The sequence below is a fragment of the Xiphias gladius genome, chromosome 3 (genome assembly GCF_016859285.1).
Source record: "Xiphias gladius isolate SHS-SW01 ecotype Sanya breed wild chromosome 3, ASM1685928v1, whole genome shotgun sequence".
NCBI lineage: Eukaryota > Metazoa > Chordata > Actinopteri > Istiophoriformes > Xiphiidae > Xiphias > Xiphias gladius.
In genome coordinates, this window is record NC_053402.1 from 163,544 (window position 1) to 176,272 (window position 12,729).

Sequence of the window (12,729 nt, forward strand, 5' to 3'; positions counted from 1 at the left end):
GCCAAAAGTTCACAAGGACATGCTCTCTGCTCCCTGTATAGTCCCTGCAATACGCACACCGAGTCCTGGTCTGTGCGGCAGGTCGCCATGGTACCCGTGTCAAGGACAGACCTGCATCAAAGCATTTACGCCCATTTACTCTCACGGTTACTGTTAGTTATTAGTGTGAGAATATTTCAGAACATTTGGCTTCTAGCAACGTGCCTCTTGGTGGCTGTGGTGTTATGTGTGTTTGCTTTTCCTCGTCTCCACTGTAGTGCTAAGTTTGATCGTGTCTGCTCCCTAGCTGGTGCCCACTGTACATACACTCCTCTCCTCTCCTCATCTACTCTGCCAACAAGTCTCTCTTTCTTTCTCATTCCTTCTTTTATTCTCTCTGCTCACGTCTTTCTTGGCCAGGCAAAACGTTCCCACAGCTCTCACAGTGCCCCCCTTCGAGCCCCCCCCCCATCCCTTTCTCTCTCCCCCTCTTTCTCAGTCTGTCACTCTTTCCCTCTCTTCCCCCCTCCCCTTTCTTCCTCTTCTCATTCACTTCTTTTTTGTCTTTTTCTTGTCTCCCCTTCTCTCCTCTGTCTGCCTCTTTTCCCTTTTTTGCCTTTCCTCCCTATAACCCTCCCCCCTCCTCCTTCTCTGTCTCTCTCCCCCGTTCCCTGGCAGAGACTGGCATCACATGATCCCCATTCCTACTTGTGCCCAGATCCTGCCACACACAAACACACACACATACACGCACACACACACGGAGGGAAAGAAACACACATGCATACACATATATCACAACATGGGAAATGGTGGAGTACCTCAGGGTGGCTCATATCTTTCAATCTTAGTTGAGAGCCTAAGTGCTAAACATTTTATACTCGGTCCTGTTTGCATGAAACTTAATATACACAAATCATCAGTGCCGTTTAAACAAGCCTGCCAGTATAGAAAGTCTGGATGGACTTGAGTGTTTTTCAGTATGTGTTTATTGTCCATGTCATCAGTCCAGCTGTGACTCTGAGTATTATCAAGCATGTTTCAAGGATGTGATCAGGATCACAAAAAGAGGGAAAAATGGGGGAAGAAGTTTTTTTTTTTTTAGGTGGAAATGTCCAAACTTGACATCCAATATGTCAAATATGAAATATACTTTAGGATTTGTGTTGAAAATTTAAAGCGAGATCTTTTCAGCCACAGATATTTTATTTTATTTTATTTTATTTATTTATTTATTTTTGGTAAGAATTTGGACTGAAGCAAGATATGCGAGAGAGCTCTACCAGCCCCCCCACACCCCAAAACTGTTCCTCCCGACTCTCCCTTCTTGCTAAAGTCATGGCAGCCTACTGCTGAAATCTTTCCCTCTGCTCTCTCTTCACCCTGCAAGAGGTAGTTTTCTTTAGCATGTGTTGCTGCATTGTCACCCCACTGCCAACAAGTGACATCTGCTGGACAAATGGAGCAATGACATTTCTCCATAATGCATTTTCAGTTTCATCTGAACGTTTGGATATAACGGTTGATATCAAAGACACAAGGAGGGAAGTCAAAATCAGGGAAGTCACCATTATTTTCTGACGGAATATTAATCATTGCTTTGAACACCAGCCTTGTATCAGTGGGGGAGTTTTACTTGCTGTGCAGAAAGCACTTTACTACCCAAAAAACACACAGGCTTGTAAAAGAGACCTTTCTCTGTCTGTGTCTCCGTTTTCCTCCCTCCCTGTCAATCTCTCCCTGTATATCACAGCTCATCAGCATAGGCACAGATAAAAGATAAAAGAAACAGGGCAGAGTGAGAGGGGAGGGGGGTAGTACATGGGCAGCCAGCCAGCTGCCCCCCCGATCCCCACACCCCTCCATCTTTCTACCCCATGCCCTCCTCTCTCTCCCATGGTTGATTCCCTTTAGGCCCCTCTCACCCCTTCTCACCCCCCTCTCACCCCCTGGCTCCCAAGCTCTGTGTGGCATTGGCACAGGGAGGGCGCAGGCGGCACACAGACGGCCACGCAGATGGGCAACGGGCAATGAAGGGCTGCCTCCCCACACCTGCTCCTTGCTGGCACAGGGCTCGGGCCAGGCGGCCATGCACGGCACACACTCACACACACAAAAAAAAAAAAACACAGATGTGCATCTAACACAGAATTATCTTTCTCAATTAATTGAACTTTCTCACACACTGTATAGACACGGACTCACAGGGTGCATGCACGTGCAAATACTCCCACGAAGTGTTATAAATGCTGATGCACACGCATGCTTATGTATTTTAATAAAAGACCGTTGTCTCCCTCCCACACTCCACTGCTCAGCCTGTCAGTCACAGATGTTTACATGCTTATCTCCAACTGGGACTCATTGCACATATACACTATCATAAACATATATAAGACACAGACACATATCCATAGCCACCAAGTGATGTATTAATAGTCTCACACCCACACATTCACACTTCAGCACTACCAGCACAGAAAACACATTTCACAATTAATCACATCGACCCATGCTGTGCTGTCACATGGAGTTACATACCAGACATTCACTGAACTACATGGAGATGCACTATTGTCACTTTTACACTGAATGTGGGAACAAAGATTGATTATATAGACTTGGACTGATGTTTCAGTGGATCAGAAAAATGGGAATTTGCAAGCCCACTAGCCTGGAACAGCTATTTTGTTGACACCACCATAGTGCTAGAGGAATTGCCAGAATTTGAAGCTGCTGGTTTAATAGGTAGGGTGTGGATATAGAAGCCAAATAAACTTCCCAGAAAATGCCAAAAATAGCTGAAGGGAAAATCCATCCTAAAACAGAAAAGCCAGAGTGTTATTCTTTCAATCTGTGAAAGCTCAGTTTTGATTTGTAAGCAGAAAGGAGCTGCTCCATTGACACTAAATGGGCCCTGAACACAGAGCCATGCCTGCATGATCGGGGTATGTAAGACCCCCTCACTTTTATTGTTTCAGTTTTAATTACTCACTAAAATCCCTCTAAATGTTGTTCTCTTAGTGTCTGGCTGCCAAAATCCAGATGAGAGAAGAGTTGATAATGTCAAATTTTTCATCAGATTCACCTTCAGTTTTTACCATGGGCTCAGAGCAATAAGCTTATCAAGCAGCAACTGGTCATTCAAACCTTTTTGCACCAGGTTTTGCTTCTCAGGTTACAATCAGTCTGCCCTACCTTGTTGGTGGTAGGTGTTAGCAACGGATGAGCCTTTAAGGGAACACCTAGAGAAAAATATTCAGTGCAGAAAAAGTACTCTCACCTCCTGTGTGTCTTTGGATTGGAAAGAAAAAAAAAAAAGGTTTTTAAGTAAGGTTTGTTTTGTTTTGGTCAGTCATGCCATTCATTATTATCTTCTTTTAATTTGCACATTTTCTTGTCATGTTTTTCTTTCTTTTACTAATTTTTTGTGTTGTTTTGTTTTTTTGTTTGTTGTTTTGTTTCGTTTTATTTAGGGAAAAATATGTCAAATATAAAATTCCAGCTCGCACTGGACGTCAATGTAACATCAGACAGACGTTAAATTTGAGTTGGAAATGAAAATCGGGTTGTGACGTTAGAAGACGCTGGGCTTTGGCCACCATACGCCACGACTAGAATGTCAGTATTCTATGTCGGGATGTTGTAGGAATGAGAGATTTGGAAGACACTGGATTTTGGTTACTTAACAACAACACTTAAAACCAACAAAAAATCAACGTCAGCTGTTGTCAGTATTCCACGTCAAATTGACGGCATCAAACATTGTCCTGACATTAAATTTGGTCACCCAACGTCACATCTTACATTCAACCAAATGTCAGTGTCTAACAACGGTGGCCAGCTGCGTGCCTGCTGGGAATCAAATGCAACCTGATTCCTGCATTAAATTTTTTTTTAATTAAGTAGGGTTAGTGCATGAACAATACAGCAATACAGATTTATAATGCGTTTTTACTTTTGCTATTTCAATTTTTTGGTTTGTTACTACTATAATGGAAAGTGTGACAACCAGTTTCATCATTTTTATTTACTTGCTTGTCTGATTGATTTATATGTAACTTCGACTAAAGATACATATCGAGCATATACAGTACAGTGCAAAACTTTTAAGCACATTAGATGTTTAGATTCTCATCCATCAAACAGTACCATCAGGGAAGCATCTGATCAGTCCCAAATTCATTCTGCAGCAGGACAACGTCCTACTCTATACTGTAGTACTGTATATAGGTTTGTTTTGTTGTTTGTTTTGTTTTTTTTACTTTATGGTATCCCTGCACTTCTGAAACCAAACCTAGGCTCTTGCAGTGCATCACTTTCAGATTTTATCTTTATTTCCAGTGACGTAACCTCCTTCTAAATGTGACAAAAAACAAAGATAACTGAATACATTTGAATGTTAGAGCATAAGTAAATGAAAGGGCAATGGCTAAAGTGGATGACTCAGTGTGTAGCAGCTGAAATAGTTGCTTCGCATGTCCTATTTGCTCAGCAGGAACATTGTATAACCACATTGTTCATCACATCCCCTGTTATTATCTTGTTACACTCCAAAGTACATTATCTAATGAAACAAATTCCCATGAAATATTCAGGGGCACCTTAGGAGAAAGTGGCTTCCTGTGACATCTGTGTTCATGGCTCTGAACATAAAGGTGGCCACAGTGAGCCAGGGTCATTCACAGGGCAGATAAATTGTATACTGTACCATCACTATTCCCTAACTGCACCAGCGTCCAATAAGAACCACTGGCTTAAAAAAACAGGCTCAGAATGAGCTTTGCTTGTAGGAGATTGAAGTACAGGGGTGGTGGGGGGTTGATCAAAGGGAGATGAGTAGTTTTCAAAAACCGGAAAACGAATCCGCAAACCAAAACGGGGGGGATGAAGGAGGTGGTGGAGGAGGAAAAGAGGAAGAAGAAAAAAAGGATGAAATGAAGTCAAATAAAAGAGCCGAGTGAACATCTGTGTGGGATAGCCGTGGGGATTAGAAGGGTTTGGAACAATTTAAGCGCATTAAAGATTAAAAAAAAGGTCAGAATGTTTAGCAACATACTGATAAACCTCTTAAGCGAAACCCAATTGGGGAGGCTGTTTGGCTTCTTTATCCAGAGGATGGTGGACCGGGTGCTGGGGGTGGAGAGAGGGGGTGAGACTGCGCAGCAGTCAGTTAGTGCAGTTTGCCTGTACGCCTTCTGCTTTACATCCATCTGGCATCAACATCCAGCCGTGCATACATGATACATTATATTTAGTGCGCTGTGTATATCTACTCTATGTGCTCTGCGATCCAATCAGGGCTGTCCCCCTCACATCTGGGTAGAAATGTATGGAGACAACACCACATCTGCATTCCCACATTAACCCAGAGCCTGAGATGGGCTGCTGCTGGTACCAACACACTCCATTCGGAATAACAGGTTTGGACCTGCACGCCTAAACGCCACTACTCATATAGACTGAGTCAGGGCAGCTGAGGAGCCCGGGGGGGGCGGTGTCACAGCATGAGAGAGTGAAAGGGAGAGGCAGAGGCCAGACAGAGATGAAGAGGGAGAGAACAGTGGTAGATTTGTCCGCAGAGCTCTCAAGCAGTTGAAGGAAGAGGCCCCTATCATTTGACTGTGAACTGAACCGTGTCTGCAGAGCTATCCTTAAATGACACAGCACACACAGGGTGGAGACAGAGTGACAGAGTCAAAGGGGTCACAGGGTGTAGGCTGCAGCTATGCCGACAGTCAAATCTTTGCAGTTGCATATATTTAATCATGGCCTGTGTCATGTTCACATTCGATATCTGCCACACTCTTACTGCTGCAGTCTACTGCAGGCTACTGCTGGTCCCTAGTAGCTTCACTTAGCAGTCAGACCACAAATGTTTTTCTTTTTTACATTTCTTGTAAAAAGATACAGCATAAACATTAACACATTTAATAAACGGTTGCTCCAGAGATTTATTAGTTTGGGGAATCGTAAGAGACAGATTTTTAAAAAATGGTTGAAATCGAAGCCAGAGGCCGACATGTCCTGACTTCCAGTCTCTACTATGCATTAAGCTCCAAAAAGGCTGGATCCTACACTTCCCATAATGCAATTTAATAGTGTTTTCTTTGTTAGTTCCTTCCTGCTCCCTGAATGCCCATATCTTTCAAACTCCACATCCCAGGTTTGTTTTGGAGGCTTTCTGTTAAATGATGGCAATAATAAATTGACAACATCATCAGAAAAACAGTTGTAAAGCTCTATTTTTCTCAGACTTTAGAAAAATAGAGCTTTACAACTGTTTTCACAGGTAAGAGTAGTTCAATTGTAACTGTTCAGGTTCAAGTTCAAATGTATTTAATTGGAATTTCCGACCATATCAATATAATAATACACATGCATGTGTGGCTGACCGCTCATGTTCTTTACCCAGTCTGACTTTTTTTTTTTATATCCCCATGTTCCCAGAATTCAGCAATTACATTGGTCAGTCTAATGTTATGTATTACTCTCAGAAACGTACTTACGGACGGTAAAAACTACCAAAATAAAACAATAAGACCCAAGATGTAATAAAGTGAAACTATCCTTTAAATCCTCTGCTGCTGTATTACAGTGTGGAGGCTCGCTGTACAGTAGCAGTTGGTTGGGGCGCTTAGGAACTTTGCTCTTTGCACAATTCCCCTCAGTCATTCATATGCCATTCTCTGCCATCAGCACTTACAAATTTTGCCACACACACACGCACACACATACACTAATGCAGAATTACACACAAAAATCTGAGATATTTTAGCTACATCTGGGCAGCTGGTGTGTGTGTATATTCTACCCACTTCCTATTCCGGCTAAAAAATAGCATCGCTTTGTCTGTGTTTGCATGAATCTGCTCTAAGGTAAATTTTGTTATTTATTAGATGAGTCACTACACAATAGGAGGTACATATTACTAAAGTGAATGCACATTACAAAATGCATTTGTACATAAGAAATGAAAGTAATTTTTCATGGAAATCAGTATGGCATTTGTAGTTTGAGGAAGATGTTAATACTTACTATATTTATGACAGTGTACGTGCTTGACTGACTTACATCCCATAATCAAGTTTTACAACCAAAGCTGTTATATTTTATCTCCAGTGTTGAACGGGTGATGTTGATTTTACAGTCTATCATCAGTCTGAAAAACCCCCTTCACTTAGTGCACATTAGATTACGGAGGGCCTGTTTGCTCATGTGTGCTTTTGATGCACAAACAAACACTCTAAGCTGTTCAGTAAATTAGCAAAAAGTGTGCAGTGTGTACTCATATATGAATATGCGCACAGCAAATGAGTCCATTAGCACTGGCAATGGCTGCCTGTGTGCTGGGCGAGTGAGCATGTGTATCTAATTTTACATTCAAGTGTCTCTAAATTATTTGCACTTGTGTGTATGTGCAGTGTGTTGTGTTTTTTGTTGTGTCTGTGTGACTGATGAACAGTGTGATTAAGTAAGTGTGACTTTGAGTGTGTTTACCTATATTACATATTGTACCTGAATTAGTTGGGTGTGAGTTATTAGCCTCTGTCTGCATCTGCAGTGTGATAAATGTATGGCCAGTGTTAACTTTTGTGTACACACTGCAGGAGTATATCAGCAGTGACTGTATACTGACCAGGCAACAAAATGAACACACTGTGTCTGTGTATGTCTTTGTGCGTGTGTGATTAGAGTGATAGCATGGTATATTTGATGGCCTGTGTGTGTCTGTGCTGTATTATCTCAGGCGGGGCGTGTGCAGGAGGCCTTGGGGCAACTGTGTGCAGGAGATAAGGGTGATTCATCTGTGTTTAAACGTGTGTGTTTGTGTGTCTGTAAGAGCATGTTTGTGCTTTGGAAGCATGTGTATCCATGTTTGGTGTGTGCACGTGCAGGCATTTGAACTAACACGTTAATAAATGTGGTTACATATACCCCAGCCTGTGTGTTATGTGTGTGTGTGTTATAGGTGTGGGCGTGCACACAGGGCTCTGTGGGGATGAGTGGCCTGCCGACAGTGATTTCTCCCTGCCGGTGGTCTACAGAGCATCAGCAGGAACAGAGGGATAATAATAATAATAATACACAGCCTCTCTATTGTTCACAGTGAGAGTAGAGTATCTCTCACCTTTTTGCTCCTTTAGACGCACCCCCCCCGAAATCAAATTCATATATAACGTATACAAACACACAACACACATAGACATATAGTACATGCATGCATGGAGCCAGTGCCAAATACACCGAAGATCATGGCAGACGTCCTATAAGTTCCTAAGTTGGCAATTTTTTTTATTACTGTATTAGAAAAAGGAGAACATGGGAATGACATACACATTTATGCGCATGAATAAAATACAAAAAAAAAGAACAAATTGATTACAATAAAATAAAACAAAGAGTTGACAAAACAAAAAATATTTTCCGCAGTGTTTTCCAGAACATTAGCAGTTTTTTGTTACTTTCTATTACAGAAATTGTCTAGAGATGCATCAGAATTTTCCACATTAATTTAAACTCAGAAACTGAGAACACTGATGTCCTACGTTTATGAAGATATTTCTTCAGCAGACAAAGAAGTTTGCTGCTCTCAGCGAACATTGTTATCAGTATAAACAGATAAAAATAAATATGTATTCAGATAAATAAATTTGCTAAAGCAACTAAATATTAACAAAGACACATCTGACCAAATGATCTGGAGTAGCAGCACTTAAACAAGACTAGGTCAAAACCTAGTATGTGGCTGGACCACCCTTTATCCGTTTGCTTCTCTCCTACTCTCTGTGCTCACATATACAGTAGTTTAATCCAGCCGAATTCCCAATAAATCTGTTCTCATTTACACGTTTTTCTGTTTCTGTTGTCAAACAACAGAACAAGTATGAAATAGTGACTGAAACGTGGTCCATTAAGACATGTTAGCTGCTTTCACTTCCAAGCCATTTCCAAGCTGCTGCTCTGCTCTGCTAAAATCCTGATTTTATAACCACGACATCGTCTGACAAAATCATAGGACACATAAGTTAAAGACAATGGCTGTGCTGTGATTTCAGGTATATTTACCTGTAAAATCACTCAGACAGAAAGTTAGAAGCTCATTCACGTCTGTGTCAGCTGCTGTGTGAATGAGACACATAGAGAGGTGTGTCGGCGGAGGGAAAGCCTGACCTCATGCTCGCATTGCAATACTTTTGACTCTCTTTTATGGAAACTAGCTAAGATTTGTCCAAAAAGTCACTTGATTTGTCGCTTGGTGCTTTTGTGAAGAAAAGTTGCTTAAAGGGTCTGAAAGGTCGGTAAATCTGGCGACAAAGGTGCTAAATTGCCAACACTGCCTGTAAACGCCCCCCTGATGACATAATAGAAACTGTTTACGCCAATTCATTTTGAAAGAGCAACGGCCGATGGTGTAACTTCAGAACTCAGTCAGTCACTCAGTCACAGACATTCATGTTTCTTTGGCTGGCCTCTCTCTTGTGGTCCAGCCAAAAAACAGGTTTGATACTGATTTTATAACAGGTTTACAAAATGAGCATAAAGGAGAAATATCGTTATATTTACTGATTTGGTTTTAAGCAAACCACTTCAACTTTATTGGCTATGAAGAATCTAAAAAAGGTCTTTCCAAACATGTTTTTCATCAAATAAAGGACTACTGGTAAATATTAACATGACAGTCCACAAGCACTCACTCAGTGAGAGCCTCCAAGTAACTTTAACACCGTCTGTATTTCATTAACTCATCACTAATGCTTACTTGTCTACTAACCTACCTTTAAATAAATGTCACATTAGCATTCATATTAGCATGCATATATTTCTTTCTCCTCAGCGTCTATCTTCTATTATTCTGTCTGTGGATTCCCCACAACAGTAGATGGCCTCACAGATGAGTCTTTTTTGTACCGATTGCACAGCAGCAGTCCCCATCAACACAGAGTTGCCTATGTGGTCCTATCTGTAAAACACAATTGAAGGCAAATTCAGAAAATGTTCCCGAGCCAGAAGATAGCAGTGTTTCTTCTTCAGAGATCCAGTGGCCATTTGAAGTTTGGCTTTTGTTCATTACTTCAACTTAGTAGTGAAGTGTAATAAATAAAGAAAAAAGGAGAGTTTGGGAGTGTCTGAAAATAAATATCACAACAAACCCATGGGAAGGGAAGGTGCACCTTAAAGCAGCTATAATCAATATTTTTATATGAAGAATTGTTCAAATAACAATGTGTAATGTGGGAGGCATCAATCATAGCAGCCAGACAAACCAGCAGAGAATTATCAACCAACTCTACAGTTCACCTTAGCTCTATAGAATGTTTTAGTGTCTTTTAGCTAATTGTTTGGGTTTTTCCGAACCACAACTTGACTGTTTTGTTTAATTTTCACTGTTCTCCTCAGCCTTGTTTACTGTTGTCAGTGAAAAAGCTCTGAAACCCCCCTGTGCACTACCTGCCTAACACAACACAGCAGAAAAGCAAAGTTAGCAATTAGCTGGTGAACATAGTGGAGCATTTTTAGCAGCAGGTAAGAGCCAGATATTTTCCTTAGGAGCAGGGTGGAGACCAAAAAACAGAGTGAATATTGGACTTAAATTCGTCAGGTATAATTAGAAATAAATCTTAAGCCTTTAGGTGCCATACAACATAGTTTCCCCTCTTCAGGGCTCGGAAATCATTCAAATGAAACAACCATTTCAGTTAAGAAGAGTCACAATTAGCCATTACGTCATTTTAAGGGTCCACAAGTCAAAAAGCATGGGAGCCAGTATTGCAGACGAAGATCATTTGACTTAAATGGCTGTGTGCAATGATCGATAAGATTATCTACTGTATATAATTGACTGGAATCATTTTCTTTTTTTTAAACTGTCTTGATCTTTATCACACAACATCTCATATAGTATATGATTATGTCCATCTTTTATAATTTCCAATTTTGGCAGAGAGGATTCAAGCATAATACTTAGAACAACTTTCAAAGAGTGGTTTCTGCTCATATTTTGCCAAGAGAAGGGAGAACTTATGAAAGTCCAGTTTTAGAATGTGGTTAACAATGTAATTGGAATGGATTTAACCTTAAAATGCAGAAAGACTGCTATAGTAAAGAAGTCAACCCTTATTATATTGAAGCACAGCGGCCGCCAGTCTGTTTGGTGCTAAGAAATACTTTAACAAAACAACACATTGAGCCCGTGCCAGTAGGCTATATTACTATCTATCTACTATCTAGCGACACATATGCACTCACAGGCTTCAACAACCACTCATCATTAGGGACTTTAACTGTGGTGTGCCATCCCTGTTGTCATGACAACTAGGCACTGAATTTTGGCTTGGAAACTCACATAGTGGAGATTTTTCTGAGGCATACAGGTTTAAACATTTTTTATTGGTTTGTGCTTGTAGTGAAATGCATGATCAGGATTGTCGGGGTTAGCACTACCGCGATTAGAGGCCCTGGGCTTCATTTGCTCTTGGTTCATCTTACCACCTTATTTGCCTTGAATGATTTCCTTATTTTCCTGTTTCCATCTTTCCTTATATTGGGTGAGTCTGACATCCGGGATCATGTCTCATTTTTATTTAACTCATACACTGTCTATAACACACTAGTGCATTAGTGCAGGCGACACAACAAACACAGTATTGCCGACAAATATCCCAGTGGTTTTATCTTCACTCCATTAGCATTGCATATCCTCTGTAGGTCTTTTTATCTTTAAGGCCATTGGTTCTGTGTGTGTGAGAGAGAGTGTGCTTTGAAAGCATGTGTGTCTGTTTTTGTGTGTGTTTGTGTGTGTGTGTGTGTGTGTGTGTGTGTGTGTGTGTGTGTGTGTGTGTGTGTGTGTGTGTGTGTGTGTGTGTGTGTGTGTGTGTGTGTGTGTGGGTGTGCCGTCAGCTAGCAGGAATGCATGGGTACCGCCAAAGCTAAGATGGCTGCCAAGCGCTAAGATGGCTGCCAGGATTCCACAGAGCGACAGCACGAGAGAGTAATAGAAGCAGAGAGAGAACGAGTGTGAGAAGAATTGAGGGAGAAAGACATGAAGATGGACTCTCACTCCCGCAAAATGAGGGACGAGTGTTACAAGGAAAAAAGAAAATCTATCCCTGTGTGTTTTCCTATTTCTTTTTGTCCTAAGAGTGATGAGGTGATTTTGTTTGTCTGTTTTTGTTTTCTTGGTTTTGGCAACGGACAGACAGAGTGAATAGTGCAGCGGTTCGCTGGCATGTAGCACACTAATGCCACCCAAGATTAGGATGCTGATTTTGGGCTTAGAAGATGTTGAGATTGGGGGGCCTAGTACTGGCTGCAAGGAAGCCAAGTTCTGGCTAGGGACACCTGGCGCAGGATGGCCTTATAGCTTCAGTGCTGAGGGGTAATTGGGCTGAATGGTATATATGATACAACCATAAAACTACAAAACTGAATTACACATCTGAAGAAGAATGGCAGCCAGCGGGCCAAACAAAACTAGATGAAGCAGGCAGCTCTCTGCCAGCCTGCCCCTATAGATGTTAAGGTGAACACACACAGGAGATGCAATCCAAACAATGCCTAAAACCCAAAAATTTCCATTTTATAAGTACACCTCAATTTACAAGTCTACATTGGAGAAGATGAGGTTTCTTAGGACTTCTAACACGTTACCCAACCTACACTGTCTAATGTCTTAACTAAAATAGTGTATATGTCAGAGCCCGAGGAAGAAAGGCATATAAAGGGAGAAGAGCGGTTTGTAAGCAAAAA

General features: G+C 41.3%; 1 protein-coding gene across 10 annotated transcripts in view; it reads left to right on the forward strand.

Annotated features, from left to right (window-relative positions):
• Positions 1-12,729, forward strand: part of nfixb (nuclear factor I/Xb) — a 141,499-nt gene that overhangs the window by 98,760 nt on the left and 30,010 nt on the right. The window lies entirely within an intron of this gene.